Source organism: Aegilops tauschii, chromosome 7 (genome assembly GCF_002575655.3).
Source record: "Aegilops tauschii subsp. strangulata cultivar AL8/78 chromosome 7, Aet v6.0, whole genome shotgun sequence".
NCBI lineage: Eukaryota > Viridiplantae > Streptophyta > Magnoliopsida > Poales > Poaceae > Aegilops > Aegilops tauschii.
Window position 1 is genome coordinate 525934102 of NC_053041.3, and position 24688 is coordinate 525958789.

Here is a 24688-nt window from a genome sequence, read left to right on the forward strand (position 1 = left end):
CAGCTGGGTCCACGGCGGCCTCAAGGAAGTGCCTCCTTATTACGCGGAAGATAATTATTCCTCCACCTGACAGCAGGGACCCACCGGACGGGCCACCGTATTTGGCGAAAAAAACATTTCCCCCTGACTGCTGGGACCCACTGGACGGGCCACCGTATTTCGCAAAAAAAAATGTCCCCCCCCGCTGTCAGCTTGGACCCACCGGAAGTGCCTCCTTATTACGCACAAAAAAATGAATACTCCCCCTGCTGGTTGGGACCCACCTTGGTGGGAGGCTGACTTGTGTGCCTACTAAGTTGACGGGGATGGAGTGCTTTTTCAACTTAGTCAATATGAACGATTCTAGCTCCAGTGACCGTACGATGTCCATCCAACGGCCGTAGTGCTTCTTCAACCTCTGATCTTCCTGCTCCAGCCGCCCAAAGCAGCGCCGGTCGTGCCGCATGCTCCTGCCTCCCGTGGCCGGCTGTGCTGCCGCGGAGGCCTCACCGCCCCCTACTATTCCCACTGCTGGCCAGGCCATCCCTCTACTCACCCACACCCCCTATTATTCTGCGGCGATGGCAGCCTCACACCGCAGCGAACCAGTGAACCCTCGTACTCCTCTACGCGTGGGCATCCACTGCCGCGTCTTCCCCGGCTCCGCGTCGTCCCCTTCCTAGGCCTCACCGTCGTCCACCACCCTGGTGCTCTCGGCACGGCGTGGTCAACATGGTCAAGGAATGGCTTCCATCGGACGTGGACTGTACGTGGGGAGGCTGACAGCTGGGTCCACGGCTGCAGCAAGGAAGTGCCTCCTTATTACGCGCAAAATAATTATTCCTCCACCTGACAGCGGGGACCCACCGGACGGGCCACCGTATTTCGTGAAAAAAATGTTTCCCCCTGACTGCTGGGACCCACCAGCTACATCTTCGCACGCAAGGAAATGCGTCCGGGCAGAAAAAAAAGATTCGCCCCCCTGACTGCTGGGACCAACCAGCTACATCTTCGCACACAAGGAAGTGCCTGACAGTCGGGACCCACCTGGTCAAAGCGTACGTAGCGTTGTCATTCTGGTCGCGAATGTGTACGTACATACTGGTCGATGTAGAGGTGCGCACGTAGCATGTACACGTACGTACAACGGCCAGGGTGCAAGAAAGTAAATACGGCCACGTACGTACATACGGGCGGGGTCTCGAACGCCTACTCGCGCGTACGTACGACCAGGGCTCATGTACATGGCTGGGTCGAAACAGAGAAACAACATCGTCGTCGTGTTCATGGGGAGCCAACCGGCTGGGTCGGAACGGAATGCGTCGTCGTGTTCATCGGGAGGGCTTGGACGGAACAACCGATGGAAACGAGGCCTGGCGTACCGCAGAACGGAGGAAACATCCTTGTGTTCAACCGGCCACATTCGAAACGGGATCCTGTTCATCGGGAGGGGTCTGGCGTACCACAAAACGGAGGAAACGGACCTCCTACGGTCGAAACGGGGGTCCTGTTGATCGGGAGGGGTGTGGCGTACCACAAAACGGAGGAAACAGACTTGTATTGGAGCGCTACGGTCGAAACGGGGGTCCTGTTCATCGGGAGGGGTGTGCCGTACTGCAAAACGGGACTCCATGGGATATTGTTCATCTCCACCGTTGACCCCCTCCGGCCTCCAGGGGCTACTGTTCATCTACCGTCGACCTCCTCCAGCCTCCACCCGCGATTGTTCATCCACGGGCTCCTGTTCATCCACCCTCCACCGCGCGCTACTCCACCGGCTACTGTTCAACCAGCCCTCTCCACGGGCTCCTGTTCAACCACCCCTCCACGGGCTACTGTTCATCCAGCCCTCCACCATCTACTGTTCATCCTGCCCTCCACGGGGTGGTCCTGTTCATCCAGCCCTCCACGGGGTCCTGTTCATCCAGCCCCAACCGGCTCGATCGATCGGGGTCCTGTTCATCCAGAGGCAACACCACGGGGTCATGTTCATCCACCTCCACCGGGAACTGTTATCCAAACCCCCAGTAACGCTCACTGTTCATCCAGAGGCAACATCGATCGGCTTCAGTTAGCAGCAATAGCGAAGGAATCGCTCGATCGGGTTCAGTTAACAACCATCAATTGACCGCTTGGGTTCAGTAACGCGTAGCCTGTGGTGCAATCGCTCGGGTTCAGTTAGGGCCCAACGCCTCGCTCGGGTTCAGTTAGAGCCCAACGCCTCGCACCCACGCGCATGCGTGTACGAGAGAAACACGCATCGCTCGGCCCCGACCACCCACCGTAATCGGGAACACCCCGATATTTTCCTCGGCCTCGCTTCTACCACGGTTTTTTCCGTCATGGACGACCCAAAGAATGTCATGTAGCTGCGTCTCCGGCCTGCCCAGGAAGAAAAACCCATTTTCTGTCATGATTTTTTGTCATAGAAGTAGGACCCCACCACATCTATGATGATACCGTGTTTTGTCACAATTATTGTCATAGAAGTGTCATAAGTATGACAGAAAAAAATTTCGTTCGGCCCAAAATGTCACGGATGTGTCATTCTTTTGTAGTGAAGGGTGGAGAGGAAACCCTAACCCGCAGACGAAATGGGGGATGAACACCACCCTCTCGTTGGGCTTCGGGGAGGGGATGACTTGCCCCTTTAATGGAAGACGGTGGGCGATTTCCTTCGCCAGATACCCAGCCGCCCGAAGCTCAGTAATGTCCTTCTCCTTGACAGAGGAGGCCATCCACTTGCCTTGACCTCCGGATCCGGACATGGCCGGGTGCTTGCTCGAGGTGGAAAATACGAGAACTTGGGCGCTGGAGCTGAAGAATGGAAGGGCAGAGGAAGAGAGAAGGCGTGGGTGAAGAAAGGGAGTCCTTATCCCCTTATAAAGGCAGTGAATATCGAACGCCTCCCCACTCGCCTTAAAACTCGCCTATTCCCAAGGGCTATGCGAACGGCACGGTTGGATTACCCACGCCCGTATTGATGAGAATCCCGCAATAAGGGGACACGATCTCTGCTTTGACAAGACGTGCCAATGGAAACCGCATCTCGAAACGCGGAACGGCAGACGAAAACGGTTCGAAATAATGACCGGCAAACGTGATGTCATCTTGCAAAAAGTTGTCAGCGGATGAGACTCGTGAAATATTATACTCTCTATGACTGTGTGTGTGGTACTTGTGTTCCAGATCCGGACACGTTCGTTTCATCCGAAGAATATCTTGGAGTATTCGGAATGGGGAACCCGCCTTGCAATGCCGAAGACAATCTGCGCGCCGGACACCTCGTCATTGAAGCCTGGTTCAGGGGCTACTAAGGGAGTCCTGGATTAAGGGGTCCTCGGGCGTCCGGCCTGTTGGACATGGGCCGGACTAATGGCCTGTGAAGATGCAAGGCCGAAGACTCTCTCCCGTGTCCGGATGGGACTCTCCTTGGCGTGGAAGGCAAGCTTGGCGACCAAATATGAAGATTCCTTTCTCTGTAACTGACTTTGTACAACCCTAGTCCCCTCCGGTGTCTATATAAACTAGAGGGCTTAGTCCGGATATAGATATAGTCAGACAGGCTAGACTTCTAGGGTTTTAGCCATTACGATCTCGTGGTAGATCAACTCTTGTAATACTCATATTCATCAAGATCAATCAAGCAGGAAGTAGGGTATTACCTCCATACAGAGGGCCCGAACCTGGGTAAACATTGTGTCCCCTGTCTCCTGTTACCATCGACCTTAGACGCACAGTTCAGGACCCCCTACCTGAGATCCACCGGTTTTGACACCGACAGCGACCATGTCCGTGTGGGAGGCGTGGTAGCCGGGGTGTAGCGTTCGGTGGCAGTGAGTGTTGGCCGGGGTGAAAACCTGCTCTATCTTCGGACAGACCGGCAATGGCGAAGCTCATTCCCTTCTTGAAGGCGTCGTCGCGGCTCTCACCGCCCGTCGTGCGGCTCCGGGGGAAACTCTGATCCTCGGATCGGGCGGTGGCGGTGCTCCGGTGTCGTATCCTTCCTGAAGGTACTGCTTTGGAGTCCACGATTCATTGTATGCGGCTTCATGTCTTCGTGGTAGTGTGCTAGGGTGGTGTTGCTGCGCTCAGCGCTTTTGTATCATGCCTTGGGTGTGTGTGGTGTTGGCGTGCGTTTGTTTCGGATGATGTTGATCTTTGCTTTATATATAAAGCGGGGCGAAAGCCTTTTTCGGTAAGTCTGGGTCCTCCCGCCTGAGAATAAGTTCAGATATACTGGGGAGGATTGGCTGCAAGTCTTACTTGACTCAGAGAATGAGGACACGCGTGCAAAAGCGCTGCTTCTTTTGTGGCGCTGCTCGCATCTTCGGGATGACTGCATCCGCAGGGAAGGTAGACAGTCAATCAGCTCATCAGTCCAATTGTTAGAAAAGTATGAGGAAGAGTTCAGATTGACGGGAGCCGAGATGGAGGTGGGGTCGGAAGGAAAAACCCCCAAAGGAGGGAGTGCACCTGAACCGAGACCCACGTGAACCCGAGCAGGCGTTGGGTTCCCCCCGTACAGGGGATAGTAAAGCTGAACATGGATGCAGCGTTTGTGGCCGAAACTGGAGTTTGCGCTACAGGAGCAACATGTTGGAAATTCGCCCACAGGATCGATCACATCAAAACACACGAGCACACAAAACTGATAGCCAAAGGGCCCTTGTCGTGCCCTTGTTTCTCCTCTTTATTGATTTTCTATTTTCTCTCTTGACGTTACAATCTTCCAGCCCAGATCGTGTGCACAACTTGATGACGGCTTCATATGTACGTACGTTCTTGTCGCTAAGACGAATGAACCTATAATGAATAGAATAGCAGAGTATACGCCATTGGAGGGCTAAGCAGAGCAGATCAGGGCGGAGCAGAGGAGGAGAGCCCGAGGAGGACGATGGGTGTCGGCCGGGCTGTGTCGTGCTACGGCGACCTGGAGCGGCAGGTGTCGTGGTCGATGGGCGCGACATTGCCGGTGCGGTAGTAGAACTCGAGGGGGAAATTGAGGCGCGTCCAGAAGTCGACCTTGAGGAAGACGCCCTTCTTCCACCGCGTCCGCGCCTTGCCGGACAGGGTGATCGGCACCAGCTCGGACCTGACCGCCTCCTCCATGGCCTGCATCCCGGCGGGGTACAGCCTCGTACCGCACGACTACCCGCTGTACGGCAGCGTGACGGAGCTCTCCCGGGCGACAGTGAAGGTCTCGGTGCTCAGCTGTAGCAGGGTGGTGCCGTTGAAGTTGACGTCGATGTTGAAGCTGGAGAAGGAGGTGTCGACCTTGGAATTGGTGTTTGTCAGCGCTCCCAACCCTACACGCACCAGCCGGACAGCTGCCGAGAGGGACCCAACAGGCAGCGACCCAGTCGTTGCCCCACGGCCCACCAGGGAGAGAAGGCCCAACCCACTCGTCACCGGCCCACAGTGGACGAAGTGAGCCCAGTACCCTCCTAGTACTTATCCCGCCCTGACCGAAGAGGAGATCATCCAGTGGATCAAGGCATCGTCGGCGGCTCGAACCCTAGTTCATCTCTGCTACTGTTCTTCCCCCAAATTCGTGTAACCGTGCTTGTAATCGCCACTATAATAAATATCAATAGATCCCTACCCTTACATCTGGTATCAGAGGCTAGACCACCACCTTCCTCCACCCGGATCTAGCGCAATTTGTGGAAACCCGACGCCTTTGCCATGCTCGCTCGCTTCTGGAGGCCATGGATCCGTCGATCCAAGCCTTCCTCGACCGCTGGGAGTCCCTCATCGCCGCCAACACCAAGGCCCAGCAGGTGACCGCGGCCAAGATCGACGACCTCCTCACCTGGAAGCCAGATCTGGAATGACGCAGCGCTGATTTAGGCGAGGCCATGACGGCGCTGCAGCTCGCGCCGTCGACTCCTACACCACCAAGTGAGGATGCCCTCCAGGCTCCACCACCGCAAGCGACGCTCGACATCAATTCTGGTGCCGGGGCAGGCGCGGCTCGCACTCCTCACGGGTCCGATGACCGCGGCGGGTTCAACATCTCACGGGGGCCGTTGGGGGCGCCGTTCCAGATGCCCCCACCGCTCCCGGCAAACGGTTAGTGTGACCCTCCTCCTTCTCCCACCGCGCTATCCCCGTTCGCGCACGCCAGCCAGCTCCTCACCGGGCTCGGGCAGGCGCACCCATCCATCTCTTTTCCATAATTCTCGGGAGAGAACCCGAACTTGTGAAAACTCTCTGTGAGCAGTATTTCACCATGTTTGGGATTGCGCCTTCTTTTTGGGTACCCATGGCGGCTTTGAATTTTTCTGGTCCGGCGTCAATTTGGCTTCAGTCGATCCAAAAACGCCTCTTTGATTTTTACTGGAACTCTTTCACTGCTCACCTGTGTACGCGATTCGGCGTTATCGGCACTAGATGCTGATCCGACAGTTTTACACTGTCTGGCAAACTACTTCAGTCGCTGATTATATTGAGAAATTTGAATTAATCATAAACCACTTGAGCTCCTATTCTGACACTATACATCCGTTTTATTTTCTCACTCGATTCATGGAGGGGCTGAGGAAGGACATCCGGGCGGTGGTCCTGGTCCAGCGGCCACCGGACCTGGACACGGCTTGCGCCCTCGCCTTGCTACGAGAGGAAGTGGCTGATGGCGCGTTCGACACATTAACACGGCCACCCGAAGCGATTCCAAGGCCACCCGAAGCGACTCCAAGGCCGAGCATGGCGCTGCCACTCCCACCGCCTCCTCCGCGCCCCCCTCCACCCTCAGGGGCCACCTATCGTCGGGGGACGGATGCAGCGCGCGCAGATACATCCAAGGTGAAGGCGCTGCGCCATTACCGTCGGGCCCGCGGCCTCTGCTTCAAATGCGGAGAGCGCTGGGGGCACGACCACACCTGCCCGACTACAGTCCAGCTTCACGTCGTCGAGGAAATGCTAGAACTATTCGGCGCCAACGACAACCAAGACGACTGCGGCACTTCTACTACACCGTGTGACACTGCCATGGCCATCTCACGCTCGGCGCTGGACGACAGTGTCTCGCCCAAGGCATTCCAACTTCTCGCCACTATGCAAGGGCAAGAGGTTCTGTTGCTTGTCGACAGTGGCAGTTCTACGTCCTTCATCGACCAGAAGCTCGCGCAGCAGTTGAACGGAGCCGCTCCTCTCAAGCAACCGTGCCGTGTTCGTGTGGCGGATGGAGGTGAGCTGACTTGTACCGCATCAATTCCAGGCTGCCAATGGTCCTCTCAAGGCCACGATTTCGTCACGGATATGAATATACTTCCTCTGGGCACTTATGACGCCATCCTTGGCATGGACTGGCTGGAGCAACATAGCCCAATGACAGTCGATTGGAAGGCGAAGTACATTCAGTTTCCACCCCTATGGGACGAGCTCACCTGTTCGGCCACAAAGCCAATTCCAACACTTGTCATGTAATCAACAGTGTCCAGCTCCAGAATTTGCACCGCCAAGGCTCCCTGTTCCATGTCATCGTCCTGTATCAGCTTGAGGAGGGAGAAAAAGGCACTTCAACAGAACCACCTGAGCTGCAACACCTACTGGTGGAATTCGAGGATGTATTTGGTGAACCTTCAGGCCTTCCCCCGCGCCGTGCCTGCGACCATACCATTCCTCTGGTTCCCGGAGCGCAACCAGTCAACATCCGCCCTTATCGCCACAAACCAGAACATAAGACAGAGATCGAGCGTCAAGTGGCAGAGTTTCTTAAGTCCGGGGTGATCCAACGCAGCCAGAGCAACTTCTCTTCGCCTGCCATTCTCATCAAGAAGAAGGACGGTACTTGGCGGTTGTGCATCGACTACCGCCACCTCAATGCCATGACTCGTATCAGCAAGTTCCCGGTGCCTATGATAGAAGAGTTGCTCGATGAGCTCCACGAAGCAAGGTGGTTCTCAAAGCTTGATTTCCGAGCCGGTACCATCAGACACGACTGGCTGAGGGCGAGGAGTTCAAGACGACATTCCAAACACACTCCGGACATTATGAATTCAAAGTTCTGTCTTTTGGATTGGTGGGCGGGCCAGCAACATTCATCGGTGCTATGACAGAAACATTACACCCAGTCCTCCGACACTGCGTCCTCTTGTTCTTCGATGACATATTGGTCTTTAGCAAGACATGGGCAGAACACATTGATCACCTCAGGCCAGTCCTAGAGCTGTTGCGCAGAGATCACTGGAAGGTCAAGCGCTCGAAGTGTGAATTCGGCCAACAACAGCTATCTTATCTTGGTCACGTCATCAGCGGCGACGGCGTAGCCACGGAGCCTAGCAAAATTCGAGCGGTACAAGCCTGGAACACACCCAAGGACACCAAGGAAGTGCGCCAATTCCTCGGCCTTGCAGGGTACTATCGCCGTTTCGTCCGTGGGTTTGGAGTGATAGCCAGGCCTCTATTCAACTTACTCAAGAAAGGGGTGCCGTTCGTTTGGACCGATAACACAGCACAAGCATTTGAGCTGCTCAAGCAACAACTGATTACAGCCCCAGTCCTTGCACTCCCAGATTTCAGCAAAACATTCACGGTGGAAACAGATGCCTGCGACAAAGGAATTGGCGCAGTGTTGCAACAGGATGGCCATCCCATCGCCTTCATGAGCAAGAGCCTGAGCCCAAGGTACCAAGGTCTGTCCACTTACAAGAAAGAATACCTCGCGATTGTCGTCACCGTGGACTAATGGCGACCGTACCTTCAGCACAGCGAGTTCATCATCCACACGGATCAGAAAAGCCTGATACATTTGGAGGAACAAAGGCTCTCAATGCCTTGGCAACAGCGTGCATTCACGAAATTACTAGGACCGAGGTACACTATTCGTTACAAAAAGGGCACAGAGAACACTGCCACTGACGCCCTATCCAGAGCTCAGTCGCAAGACCTCCTGTTCAGCATCACTTCTTGCCAGCCCTCATGGCTCGAGGACATCGTCGCCAGCTATAACTGCAACCCACAAGCACAGAGGCTGCTAGAGCAGTTGGCAGTGAAAGAAGACCCCAAGGGACGTTTCTCGTTACAGAATGGAATTCTGCGTTTCCGAGGACAAATTTGGCTGGGTGGATCGACCGAACTTCAACAGCGCATCCTGGCAGCTTTTCATGATAGCTCGATTGGGGGGCATTCTGGGTTCCCAGCGACGTTCAGGCGCGTCCGTCGCCTCTTTGCATGGCCGAAAATGAAGACCCATGTCCTACAGTACGTTCGGTGCTTCCCAACGTGTCAGCAGGCTAAACCAAATAGAGCTGCATCACCGAGGATGCTCCAGCCACTACCCATTCCACAGCAGCCGTGGGAAATGATCACGATGGAATTTTGTGGAAGGCCTGCCTCAGTCCGGTAAATTCAAATGCCTTTGGGTTATCGCGGACAAGCGCACCAAGTTTGCTCACTTCCTCCTGCTGACGCATCCATACACGACAGCAAAAGTGGCCCTCCTCTATATGAACAACGGGTACAGGATCCACGGATTCCCAGCAGCCATTGTGTCTGATCGCGACCCGGTTTTCACTAGCCTTTTTTGGAGGGAACTGTTCAAGTACGCTGGTACAGAGCTGCGGATGAGCACAGCAAACCATCCGCAAACGGACGGACAGACGGAAAGGATAAACCAGTGTGTGGAGACCTACCTCAGATGCTTTGTGCACGCTTGTCCGACGCGGTGGAGTCACTGGATCCCTCTTGCTCATTTCTGGTACAACTCTTCCCATCACTCCAGCATTGGAATGTCGCCCTTCAAAGTGGTGTTTCGGCACGACCCACGACACTGGGGAATCACTTCTACCTCTAAATGCACAATCCCCGCGCTCCATTCTTGGCTGGACGAGCGTGCAGTGGTACAAGACCTACTTCAACAGCATCTCAACAGAGCGCAGCAAGACATGAAGACTCAGGAAGACAAACGGCGATCGCCTCGTACCTTTGAAGTGGGCGACTCGGTTTACTTGAAGCTTCATCCGTACATTCAAACCTCTGTCGCTCAGCGAGCCAACCACAAGTTTGCATTCAAATACTACGGGGCATACCAAGTCATCGCCAAGATCAATGACGCTGCATACAAGCTGGATCTTCCTCCACACTCACAAGTTCACCCAGTTTTTCACGTGTCTCAATTGTGCCACTGCCTTCGCCCGGGTACGCTGTCCAACTCTACCCTTCCACACCATACTGATGCACCGGTCATACCCATTGCAGTCCTCCAGCACCGTTGGCGCAAGAAGAATGGTGCCATGGTCGAGCAGGTCCGTGTGCGCTGGTCAGACGAGGCGGCTTTCGGGGACATTTGGGAGGATAAAGCAGCTCTGCAAGCTCACTTCTCAGCAGCTGAGGCTTGGGGGCAAGCCTCGTCGCAAGGAGGAGGGGATGTCAGCGCTCCCAACCCACCAGCCGGACAGCTGACGAGAGGGACCCAACAGGCAGCGACCCAGTCGCTGCCCCACGGCCCACCAGGGAGAGAAGGCCCAACCCACTCGTCACCGGCCCACAGTGGATGAAGTGAGCCTAGTACCCTCCTAGTACTTATCCCGCCCCGACCGAAGAGGAGATCATCCAGTGGATCAAGGCATCGTCGGCGGCTCGAACCCTAGTTCATCTCCGCTACTGTTCTTCCCCCAAATTCGTGTAACCGTGCTTGTAATCGCCACTATAATACATATCAATAGATCCCTACCCTTACAGTGTTCTTGGCCAGAAGATCGAACTTGAACTATATGTCCCTGATGACGCCGTCGGCCGGGCTGTAGTCGAGCTGAGGAGCTGCGCGTTGGTCACCTCCATGTACGGCATCTGGGGCTTGTAGATGAGATACATGGCCACCATCGTGGCGCCCACCACGATGACGCTGACGAGCAGCAGGGTGTACAGGATCACCGCCATCCACACCCATGGGGAGCTCCTCTGCCTGTCGTCGTACCGCGGCCCCTTCCACCCATGGCGTCGATGACCCACCTCAGCCGACCTCTCGTCCTGGTGGTGGTGGTGGTCCGCCTCCATCCTGCTATCTCCGGCCCTCATCTCATGTCGCGGGGCGCTTCGAGCTGGGTTGATATCGGAGGGATGGAGTGTGGATTATAAGGAAATCGAGTTGGATGGAATGGTACATCCATGGTAATTGTTAAGTTGGATTTTGGAATTTTCTTAGCTCCCCGTCACGCCTTCTTTTTGTGTTCGCATGCTCAACAGTAAGGTAGTACTCATATGCTTTGCTTGCTATAGCTTTGCGCATCACTTGATGCAGAGGCCGGGCTAATCCTTTTTTTTCCAAAAAAGTGAATACATTGCTTGCTTGCTAAGGCTTTGTGCATCACTTAATGCAGAGGACGAGGGTAATCCTTCTTTTCAAAAAAGAAGGTGTGTTGCTTCCTTCCTTACTTTACAACTGAACCATACCCTCTAGTCTACTAGCTAACCAGTAGTCTGATCCTCTCAACTAGTCATCATTAATTAAATTTCAAATCTTCAGTCATAGTTAAGTTAGTTACAGCCATGGGTCACCAAATTTGAAATGCATTTCAGAAAACTCCATTCCACAAAAAACTGCATTTCAGATTAGAACATTTCCTTCCACACGAACCCACTAAGCGCAGCAAATAACCGGCTAAAAACTTCTCAAAGTAGACCTGCCGCCAACCAAGCCCGGCCCTCTTGGTAAATTCTTTGAAGAACCAATTATGCTGATGGGATGATTCCATCGAAAATGATGGCGTGTATGCGTTTTCTTAGCTCCCAAAGCACGAGCGTAATGATGGATCAAAGATTCTTCTGTTGCCTGCGTCCAACATTTCCGCTGTTGCACCACTGCACGATGGTGCCACCCATCGTCGGCGTCCGGTCCGATTTACCCAACGCTTAAAAGGACGACAAACCACATTTGGTGGGCCAAAACGCAGGTAAGTAGAATATGATTGATCGTTTCCGATCATGATCGTAGAAGGACCACAATAGATGGTGTGGCAGCGCGTGACGTGCCAGTCGATCAGAAGTCCATCAACGATCACGAAGAGACAACCACGTGAAAAATTGACATGTCAGCAGAGCCCTCGATTTCCATGAGAAATCCGGGCAATGACTCGACCCCAGAGTTTTGTGGCTTATGCATTCCTTTCCAATAAGTTACCATCAAACTCCCAAGACTATCTGACCATGGCTAGGGGAGGGGCCAAGGCCAGGTCTCGTGATGCACAACTTTGCTTCAATTCTGGCGTGTGGGGGCACTTTCGGTCCGAGTGCGTTGCGCGACCGAGGTGGTCGATGACTCTGGAGTTTCTGGGTCATGCCGTGGAGGGTGGCTTCTATTATGTCAAATTGAAATTCGAGGACATGCATGTTTCGCTCCGCCGGGAGGTCATCTCTGTGGTGCCAAGTCAGGTGCCGTTGCCGAGTGTCGAGATCACTATCGATGCCATCATGGCAGAGCTATGCAACTACATCGGTGATTAGAGCGATAACTCATTTTCTTGGGTGGTTCGGGAGATCTCCCAGCTGGTCTTCACAGTGCCTTCCCCACTGCGAAGATGTTGCGCCTTTGCACGAGAAGTGAAGGGATCAAGTTTCCACTCAACAAGCTTACGGTGATTGTCCGTGAGTACTTGTGGATCCGAGGAGGGGGACTCTCTCGCTCGTTCGGGCCTAGCTTCGCGTATACAGACCACATGCAGAAGCTAGGAAGGATCATATCCTAGAAACTATCTTGGAGCCTGTGGGTAAGATGGTGACGGTCTACGTGGGATCTCTTGAGGGTGATGGCCCCGCACGCATCAAGGTTCTCTGCCCCGATACCGACAGACTGGATGGCCTAGTCCGGCCATTTTACTTCGGCTTAACAGGACGACAGTTTACCTTTTAGCTGGACCTGGCTTTCCATGAGGGTGTGGATGGAGGGGACCAACCCCATCTCCTCTGGTTGCCCTGCTAGGCTATCGGGGTGTGGGGGTTGACTTGGGGAGGACGTCAACCTGGAGGCACTACTAGGAAAAAGGCTACTAGTAGCGCGGGTAAATTGGCTACAAGTAGCGCGGGTACCCGCGCTACTAGTATCGCGCTACAGCTAAAAGGTAGTAGTAGCGTGGGGTAAACCCATGCTGCTACTAAAATTTTACTAGTAGCGCGGATGTCACCCGCGCTACTACTATTTCGCACCCACGCTACTACTAACGAAATAGTAGTAGCGCGTCTATAGTACCACACGCTACTAGTATCTTAAATACTAGTAGCGCTCCATTTCCCCCCACGCTACTACTAACTAATTAGGAACAAAAAAAATAAAATCCATCAATTCCATTTTATGCATACAATTCTAACAACTAAAACAAGCCCAGATTTGTAATAAACCAGCAACCTTACACATCATTACAAATCAAAGATTTATAGTAAACCAGGAGCATTAGAGCATATCCATACATCTACACTTATTGCCTAGTCACTTATTCCCAGCTAGTGCAAACACAGTTGAAAGCAAACAAAAATGCATAAAAACACCAAACAGTGGCATTCTATCCCTCCAAATGATTTGCTCCCTCTCCATCCTTGCAATCATCTTCTTCTCCCTTATGTGCTTCTCCCATTTATGAATCCAAGATTTTTGTAAAGAGCAAAGAACAAATTAAATTAAATTTCAGCAGACATATATTTCCTTGCATGTTGTGATGTACAGTAGCTACGGGAATAAATATACGAAAACAAAAAAGTGAGTGATTTCTATTAAAAAGAGATCGCCTATGTAATAGCTACAAACAAATGAACCTGCTACACCAACTCATATCATGTCTTACATTGATATTCTCCACGTGTTACACATACACACCATCAACTATTTGTCACAAAGTATTTTGGTTCTTTAAACTTCTAAGGGAAAGAAATATGCCGTGGCCTTGATTGCTGCTAACCTGAATGGATGAAAGGGACATGCTTTGGAGTCTGGAGTACTTTGGAATGAATTTGAGAGTGTCACTTATAGCACATGCCACCATTTATTTTCAATAATGTAACTTCAGTAATGGATAATCTCACTAAACTCTGTAACTTTCTTTGACTGCCGATTATAAGGGTTGTCATCAGTCGTAAACATTTCCATCTGAGATGGGCTTAAGTCATAGAGGAATTGAGGAACGTTCTTGTAATTATCCATTACTGCAAGAAGGTTAAAATAAAGCTTTAAAGCCACACGTAAAATAATTGGCATGGAAAGCATTAGGGATATGGTACTGTTGCTTATCGGCTCACTATAAAAAGCTAGAAACTGCTACAGTTTGTAAGCATGCATAGGTGTTTCATATGAGGGCATTTTACATCAAAAGTTTGATGAGACAAGACCACCTAGGAAGATAAAACATGGACACAGCATGTCTGGAACTTACGCATAGTCAACTTGCAAATGACTACCATTTCTCCCCTGAGGGTTTTCTTAAAAAAACTTCTACGGCTTCTTAACAACCACCAGGCAGTAAAATTTCCCTATGGATACATATTTTCCTACCATTTGGTAGACAATATGAAGATGATATATTGTGCATGTCCGGTGAGGCCAGGAGCCGGACATGCTACAAACTATGCATCCACAAACTACAATAATCTACAAGCGGAAAAATAGGAAGATAGTTAAGGCAAGCAAGTTGTTACGCACCTGTGAACAGTGTCATTGTTGTGGTCGATCGCGGCCTCTCTCTCTCTCTCCTGTAAATTTCATCGAGTAACTCAAGAAAATATGCTATTCTGCTGAATCTGCTATTCTGCTGCTGCTTACCCAAAATATGCTCGCAACTCGACAACATCTAGAGTAGCTTCCAAGCCTCAACCTGCCAAAAACAACGACGGCCACAGTTGAACCATGCATGCATCAATTCAACAGTACTATCCTTTTACATTACAATAAACATTGATTTTGGTTCATCACAAGACAAGATAGTGTGTGTTCATAAACGTTAATTTTGAACCTTTGTTTATTGAACCTGGGTTACCTGCTGCCAAAGCTTCACTGAAGAATGGTACACTAAAGAACCGAAGCACAGCGCGACTCACTTAAGTTCAGTTTGCAGATGGCCTGGATGGGATAAGTGAAGACTGATGGCTACGTCGCCGATGTCGGAGTTGATGCCATCAAACTGGAATTACAGAATGATGGCTGTAATGCAAATGCAGACACAGAATGCATGAACCTGGGTTACTTGCTGTCAAGAGAGACCATATCCAAAGCTTCACTGAAGAAAGGTGGTACTCTGAAGAATGGAAGCACATCGCGGCTGAGTTAAGTTCAGTTAGTGGATGGCTCAGATGGGATAAGTGAAGGCCCGATGGTAGCGTTGCAAAAACAGAGGAGGGGCTACTCTGTTCGGGCAACAACAATGCCTTTTAGTTTGGTATTTTTCAGGTACATGACAGGACAAGATAGGTAGTTAGTGGTGAGTGCCACGGTGAAGTTGAAGCTTTCTTTCTTTAGGGAAATGTTAGACTCAAATTAGTACATTACAGAGAGAAACAAAAACACCAAGTAGTACTAGAACTATGAAAGCCACTCTTACCTTACTTGGTCATTTTGTCAAACACCTTTCGTACAGTGCCACTTAGAGGAAACCATCGAAGGAAATGGATCACAACAGCGAGAGTCAGGGCGTGCTTCGGATTCACTTGGTGCCCACGACTAGCAGATGATCTGTGCAGCCTCCTTGCCGTGCTTGGCACCACGATGGACTCTGAACAGCCGCCGAGGAGAATGAGCCCATGCGACAGCAGCTTGCACCGCCCGCATAGCACGGTCTTCAGTTGGTTGTGCTTCTTCTTCTGCTCAAACAGGATACAAACAAGACAATGTTGTCATGTCCAGCAATCATACAGTTAAGATAAACAAATCATCACTTTAGAATTTCATTTCCTAGTGCAGACACTGAGGGAGTCCTGGACTAAGGGGTCCTCGGGCGTCCGACCTGTTAGCCATGGGCCGGACTGATGGGCTGTGAAGATACAAAGACTGAAGACTCTACCCGTGTCCGGATAGGACTCTCCTTAGAATGGAAGGCAAGCTTGGCGACCAAATATGAAGATTCCTTTCTCTGTAACTGACTTTATGTGACCCTAGTTCCCTCCGGTGTCTATATAAACCGGAGGGCTAGGTCTGTAGAGGCGGACAATCATAATCATAGTCATATGGGCTAGACTTCTAGGGTTTTAGCCATTACGGTCTCGTGGTAGATCAACTCTTGTAATACTCATATTCATCAAGATCAATCAAGCAGGAAGTAGGGTATTACCTCCATAGAGAGGGCCCGAACCTGGGTAAACATTGTGTCCCCCGTCTCCTACTACCATCGACCTTAGACGCACAGTTCGGGACCCCCTACCCGAGATCCGCCGGTTTTGACACCGACATTAGTGCTTTCATAGAGAGTTCCACTGTGCCGTCGTCAAAAGGTTTCATGGCTCCTTCGATCATCTATAACGATGCTGTCCAAAGGGAAGTCTTCCCCCTGGACAAATCTTCGTATTCGGCGGCTTCGCACTGCGGGCCAACTCGCTTGGCCATCTGGAGCAGATCGAAAGCTACACCCCTGGCCATCAGGTCAGATTTGCAAGATTGAACTACATCGCGGACATCCGCGGAGACTTGATCTTCGACGGATTTGAGACCACGGCAGCCGCTCCCTGCCACCATGATGAACATGACATAAATCTATCATCGGACCACACCCAGGAAATAACGCCTGTAACTACTCTGGCCTTAGATCCGGAGCAGATCGCGCCATCCGAGGACGGGAAGCTCAACCCTGCCACGGAAGCCACAGACTCAGTGGCGTTGGAGCCGCACGCAGACCTAACTTCAAGTGACATCTGTGTCACTGGAACCATGGACTCGTCTCCGGCTACAGGTTCCAAACCTTGTGCGTCCGCGTACGTCGAGCTTGATCGGTCATCGATCGTTGAATTAAGCTCTGCGGACATCTTCCAGCACTCGCCCTTGGGCGACGTGCTAAACTCATTAAAAAAATCTATCCTTAGCAGGGGACTCACAGCCGAATTATATCCGGTTCGAACTAGAGGCTGATGACGGAGGAATTCGTCTCCCACCCACCGCCCACTTCATAGCCACTGTCGAGGACTTAACCGACACGCTCGATTACGGCTCCGTAGACATCGATGATATGGACGACGATGCCGGAGAAGAAGAGGCCCAAAATTCGCCGTTTACCAGACGATGGATGGCCACTTCCTCGTATGACATATACATGGTGGATGCACCAAAAGAGGCCCTGGTCCTATTTATGGAGGCCCTGGTCCTCTTCCCAAATGTAGGTAGGAAGGGATCCCACAATGGCCAATTTTGAAGGGAGACAACTAGTACAAGTTATCCTGACTAAATGTGGTCTTCGCCTGCCAAAGGCTCTGGTGGTGACGCCGTCTTGGGCTTCATGGTGACCTCCATCCTGCCGTCCTGCTGGTCTTGGTCTCGTTGCACCGATATGGCAACCTTTGCCTGATGCCTCGGGACTCCTCGCCTACGCTTGCCTCTTTAACACCAAAGAGGAAACGAGGACACTGTGCGCGTTGGCGCCCGCCTGGTCCCGATCGTCATGGCTTACGTCACAGGAACCTCGCGAGGTACCCCTTGCCTTGATCTCTCCGCTCCTCATGAGCCAGGCTGGTGAGGCCGCCCCGAGGAGGTCTTGTGTCATCCGCCTCACGAGGCCTGGCCCCTTGCGAGGGTCTTGAGCGTTTGCTAGTGAAGACGGGCCGTACAGGGCCGCTGGTGGAGCCACGCTGTGGGCCGCAGGCAGGCAAGTCTGGGGAACCCCATTCCCAGGATGCCGACAGTATGAACCCAAGTCGTAGCAAGCTACAAGGACTTAAAGGAACAACGTGTAACATTTCCCCGAAGGGACATACACAGGAACAAAGAAGGACACATGCTGGCCAGCCTAAGTGTTCCGGAGCTGTAGCAAGCTACCATGGCTCAGTGGAAGCACTAGGAGACATTTACGGGTAAGAGAGGCTACCAAGAATAAACAACTAGGTTGTCGGATCCCACACATACCAAGCATTTCATTAACATACACACAATATGCTTGATATGTGCAAATACAACATGGCATCACAACAAAACTCTATGACTCAAAGTATTTATTCATTAGGCTCCGAGGAGCCAGATATTACAAACATGGGTCTGATGACCCAGCATTCAAGTCATACAAGCAATAAGCACATGCGGAAGCTTAACTTGTCTGAGTACAGACAACTACAAATGAAAAAGGCTGAGAAGCCTGACTATCTACAAGACCCTGCCGAGGGCACAAGATCGTAGTTGAGGTAACAAGCTAAATGTCGAAGTCCACGCGGGACTACTAGTGAGACTGAAGTCTCTCTGCAAAATCATAAGTTAAGCAAACGTGAGTACAAATGTACCCAGCAAGACTTATATCAGAACTAGCTACATATGCATCAGTATCCACAAAGGGGGTGGTGGAGTTTAACTGCAGCAAGCCAGCTTTGACTCAGTGGCTATCCTGAACTACATATGCAAGTAACTCTTTTGGGGTGGGGCACACGAGTCCACATATTCACCAAATCAATACACCACTATGGATCCGCTCCCATCTCCCTATGAGAACGCCATCCATAGCACTCATGCTTATCTTGCGCATTTTAGAGTATCCACTTTCACTTGTCTATGAACTGTATAAGCAACCAAGTAGTCCTTTACCGCGGACGCGGCCATTCGAATAGATGATGTTAACCCTGACTCAAAGGAACCCGTCCCCGTCCCATCAACAACGTTCCCTCTTGGAACACATATCTACGTCCAGTCCGAACACTGTGCCATGTCGTGTGTCACCCGAACACACGCGTCATGCGTCACCTGCCCGCACACTTGACCGCAAATGTCCGTGTAACCGCAAGGTAGACTCATATAAGCACATAACTCAATTCCTGTGAGCCGTATCACCAGACAATCCACCATGTTTTCCAACACGGCCTCTCATCACCAACTTGACCAAAACGGGTCAAGACACTTAAGTCTCATCATTAGGACATGATCATTCCAATTCATCACCCAGATGGATCAGACCAGACACAACTCTAAGCATAGCAAGCGAGCATGGAAGAGTGGTCACAACAAAGCTCAAGCAACTCCTCAGCATGCTAGGATGGTTGTAACGCCCACGATGCGGCTATATCTCCCACGTGTCGAGGCACGACTTAGAGGCATAACCGGATAGTGGTTTTGTCGCAAGAAGGGTCATCTTCACACAATCCCATGTAATGAACAAGAATGGGATAAAGAGTTGGCTTACAATCGCCACTTCACACAATACATGAATATAATTCATACATCATCCAAAATACAAACATATAGACCGACTACGGTCAAGATCCAGATGAAAATAAGATAACCCCAAATGCTAGATCCCCGATCGTCCCAACTGGGCTCCACTACTGATCATCAGGAAAAGACACATAGTAACGACCACGTTCCTCATCAAACTCCCACTTGAGATCGATCCCATCATCTGCACTGGCATCGTCGGCACCTGCAACTGTTTTGGTAGAATCTGTGAGTCACGAGGACTCAGCAATCTCACACCCGCGAGATCAAGACTATTTAAGCTTATAGGAAAGGATGGTGTAATGAGGTGGAGCTGCAGCGGCAATAAGCATATATGGTGGCTAACATACGCAAAAGAGAGCGAGAAGAGAAGCAACGGAACGGACGTCATCTAGCAATGACCAAGAAGTGATCCTAAACTCCTACTTACGCCATTCATAACTCAAGCCGTGTTCACTTCCCGGACTCCGCCGAGAAGAGACCATCACGGCTACTCACACAGTTGATGTATTTTAATTGGGTCAAGTGACAAGTTCTCTACAACCGGACATTAACAAATTCCCATCTGCCTCATAACCGCGGGCACGGCTTTCGAAAGATAATACCCTGCAGGGGTGTCCCAACTTAGCCCATCATAAGCTCTCACGGTCAACGAAGGATAAACCTTCTCCCGGAAAGACCTGATCAGTCTCGGAATCCCGGTTTACAAGACATTTAGACAATGGTAAAACAAGACCAGCAAAGCCGCCCGAATGTGCCGACAAATCCCGATAGGAGCTGCACATATCTCGTTCTCAGGGCACACCGGATAAGTCAAGCTACGAGTAAAACCAGACCTCGAGTTTCCCCGAGGTGGCCCCGCAGGCTGCTCGGTTCGGACCAACACTCGAAGGACCACTGGCCCGGGGGGGTTAAAATAAGATGACCCTCGGGCTCGCGAAAACCCGGGGGAAAGGCTTAGGTGGCAAATGGTAAAACCAAGGTTGAGCCTTGCTGGAGGAGTTTTATTCAAGGCGAACTGTCAAGGGGGTCCCATAAATCACCCGACCGCGTAAGGAACGCAAACTTTTTTTTGAGAACTCTGACAGTAGGAGAGGCTCCTACTGACTTTTAAATTAGTGCAACACCAGGATCAGGGGAGGTGGGGCCCCATAGTTACAAGGTATGTAGATGAGTAGTACAATACAAACTAGGTGGAGCAAGGAGGTATCAAAACCTACTAGAAAGAAACAAGCTAGGGGGTGGTAGAGATCAGAGGGTGCCCACCAATTCTCTGATGAAGGGGTGGAGAGAGATTTTAGTGCGGTGTACCATCATGGACATATCATCTTTGAACCTGCCTCTCCAGGATTCCATTGATGGCATCACATTTCTAAAATGTTTATTATTCCTCTCTTTCCACACCCCCCAAGCTGCTATGATGAAAATTTCCATGAATAATGGACCCCCCAGGATCTTCTTCCCTCATGGATGAGTTCCAGCCTGCATTGGGAATCATGCCAATGCATTCCAATCGCAGTCCAACATTCAGTTGCAAATGGGCAGTGGAAGAATAGGTGGGTCACTGTTTCCTCCGGGGGCGTGTCACAAAGCAGACAGGTGTACACATCACCTTCCAGTTTATACTGCCTTCTCCTCAACATGTTTCGAGTATTCAGACGATCAGCAAACAGTAGCCAAGCAAAGACTTTCCATTTGTTCGTGCATTTGGATTTCCAAATCCAAGGAAAAACTGCATCCACAATCACCTCTTTAAAGCAGAACTTATAGTAATCACTTGATTTGAAAGCTCCTAGTTCTCTAGCATCCCAGACACAACACCATTTGTCATTTGTGTCAGTGTCAGGATTAATCCCCACAGTTAGAGCCTGAATCTCTTCAACTTCTGCTCTTGCCTGAGGAGAGAAAGGTATGTGAAAAGCCTCTCCAATGGTGCTAGATCTCAGCAAAGTCTGTAGTGACACATCCTCAGCTCTCGCAAATGAAAAAGCCCTCGGGCATGCGGTCTCCAGTGGTTGATCACTCCAAAGATCCTTCCAGAACAAGGCTGTACTACCGTTCCCAACTTTGATCTTAGTCACTCCCCTGAAGATGTCTGATAATTGCATGAGATCCCGCCACCAGAAGGAGCCACAAGGTTCCGAGGCATGCGGTACAGCAGCTGAGTAGTATGCACTCCATATCAGGTTCACCCATGGCATATCTAGTTTGTTGTAAAACTTGTGTAGCTGTTTGAGCAAAAGGCCTTGATTCTGAAGTTTAAGGTCCACAATCCCAAGTCCCCCTACAGCCTTGGGGCGGCAGACAAGCTCCCAAGAGGCAAGAGAGGTGCTTTTTGTCCCATCCTCCGTCTTCCTGCTCCAGAAGCATTGCCTACGGATTTTATCCAGGTGTTCCACTATCTTAGGAGGGATTCTGAGTGAACACATGGCATACACCAGAAGTGATGACACCACTGAATTAACATAGGTGAGTTTTGATCCGTAGTCTAGCAGGTTGGCAGCCACAGAGACTCTTCTCTCGACGGATGTCACAAGAGGCATGAAATCCATTATTGTGGGTTTAGTAGTCCCAAGCGGGAGCCCTAAATATGTGAATGGCATTTTCCCCACAACACAACCGAACATGTCTGCAAAATCCAGTGCTTCCGCTTGTGTAACATTAATCGGAATCAAGGTTGATTTCTGAAAATTGAGTCGTAACCCAATGGACGCAACATAGTCAACCAGGAGTTTTTTCAGAGCCTCAACCTGCTCTCTTTCACAGCTGGTAGAAAGACAATCGTGTCGTCTGCATACTGGATTACCGGGTAGTTTGTCTCAGCTGACGGGATTGGTTTCTGAAGTATCCCCTCACGGAAGGCATGGTTGATGGCAGACTGCAACAGATCAGCCGCTAGGACAAATATGAGCGGTGAAAGAGGATCCCCTTGGCGTACTCCCCGTTTGCAAGAGAACTGCCTTCCTGGTGTGCCATTTAGAAGGACCGAGGATTTACCTGACTGGAAGATACAAGCAATCCATTGTAGCCACTTCTCATTAAACCCCATCGCTCTCATGATCTCTATCATAGGGGCATGTTCAATAGTATCAAACGCTTTGGCGAAGTCCAGTTTTAGCAGCAAGACCTTTCTCCCCGACGCCTAACACTGATGAGTGTACTCGAACGCCCAAGCTAAGCAATCCTGAATCGATCTGCTCTTAAGGAACCCGTATTGGTTTGTATGGATAATGCGCAAGATGACCCTCTGAAGACGATTCGCAAGCAATTTGGTAATGATCTTCAGACAACAGTTTAGAAGTGTGATTGGGCGGTAATCATTGACTGTTTCTGGGGATTGGCATTTAGGAATCAAAGTAATGAACCCAGTATTAATGCTGTCAAGGTCTAGGTCCCCCTCATAGAAATCCATGACAAGCTGATAAAAGTCCTGTTTTATAATATTCCAACATGACTTCATGAAGCAACCGTTAAATCCATCTGGCCCTGGTGCTCTATCCAGCGGCATCTCTTTGACCACTAGATCAATTTCATCAGTGGTGAAAGGAACTGTCAAATCATCAAGGCCCTCCACTTTCTTAATGATTTGAGGTAAGTCAAAGCACATGTTTGGGGGGGTCAGAGGAGCCCAAACGCTGTCTATAGGAAGAAAACAGCAAGGATGCCTTACCTATGTGATCCTCAATGAGCGTACCATCATCAAGTTTAAGTGTGGATATTGAGTTCTTACGGTATCGCTCTGTGGCCACTGCATGAAAGTATTTCGTGTTACCATCCCCAACTTGAAATCTCCGGATAGTACATCTTTTCTGCCAATACATACGTTTATACTCCAGTAACTTGAGGAGGTGCGCTTTGAGAATAATTCTGAAGTTGGTTTCTGGAGTAGTAAGAGGTCTTTTATCCTCTAACGTATCCAAGTTCAGAAGAGACTCATTAGAATTGTCAATGAGAATGGATAATCTTGAGAGTTTCCTGCTCCAGGATTTTAAGGCGTAACGCAACTTCTTCAGTTTTCTACAGATCAGAGCCGCGGAGTTAGCCGCATAGCAGGGTTGGTTCCAAGAGCGTTGCACAGTGTCATGAAACCCTGAAAGATGTATCCAGTAGTTCTCAAAGCGAAACACTTTGCTCTTAGGGATACACGAGTCTATGCCAATGACGCAGGGGACGTGATCTGAGACAGGTTTACCCAAGGGCGAGACAGTGGTATTAGGATATGAAGAAGTCCAATGCACCGAGGAGAAGAACCAATCCAACTGCACGAGCAAGGGGTCATTTTGCATATTACTCCACGTGTACATCCTACCCTTGATGGGTAGTTCCACTAAAGACTGGGTGCGAATAAAATCATTGAAGATCAACATATCATTGGAGTTGCCACCCGACCTAGTTCTGTTATCAGGTGCTCGACAGTAATTAAAATCACCAGCCAAGATCCAATCATCAGAGATTGGAATGTGCATACTGAACAGCCACGCCGTAAAGGTAGAACGATCAATACCATCACATGGGCCATAAACATTGATTAGAGTCCAGACAGCATTGGAGTGTAACGAAGTGAATTTAGTTCCAAGGGCAAAAGATTCCTCAAGGAAAACCATACCAGAGAAAACAGAGGAATTCCAAGCAGTAAACAGACCACCCGATGCCCCATGAGAGGGAATAAAAGCAAACATATCGAGTCTTTTGGGACAAATAGTTTTAACAAAAGCCCTATCGAAGTTCTCACGCTTAGTTTCTTGCAGACATAATACATCACAACCACTTATATCAATAGCATTACGAATAGCAAGATGTTTTTTGTCCGCGTTAAGTCCACGGACATTCCAGCAAAGGATATTCCACCTCCTAGTTTGCGGCATCGTTGGGAGAGGATGAAGCTGGCGGAGCGACCATCAGCTTCTCAGCAGTGAGATCTTCAGGCGACACTCCACATCGAACAATGCCAATCTCCTGAAGAACGGAGATTGGTGTAGGAGCAGGGACAGACTCCAAACTGCCATCCAAAATAACAGGAGGACCAGGCGGGGCCGTAGCAGACAAGTTGCGAGTGACAACCGGAGTTTTCCGAGGTTTCACCTTGGACATGCCTCATTTGAGATCAGAAGGCTGAGTGACACGAAACCCATCATAACGGGTGGAGCGAGTACTGCGGCGTAGGTGGGTGGTGTCCACATGACCAGGCTCCTCCAGAAGCATTTTGCCAACACGGTCAGACCCACTGTCAGCATCTCCAGCAAAGACCAAACCAACATTCCCGCTGCTCCCACTCCCAGAAAGAGCAGATGGTGGAATGTACTCCGACCCAGCAGGCTCAACAGAAATGCAGATAGTATAGGTCCCATTATCCAGAAAGAGAGCTTTTGGGAGTCTGGTCCAGATACAGTC

General features: G+C 50.7%; 1 pseudogene; it reads right to left on the minus strand.

Annotated features, from left to right (window-relative positions):
- Positions 1 to 4902: 4902 nt before the first annotated feature.
- LOC109735014 (uncharacterized) lies at positions 4903 to 10980 on the minus strand (annotated as a pseudogene).
- Between the last annotated feature and the right edge of the window lie 13708 nt (positions 10981 to 24688).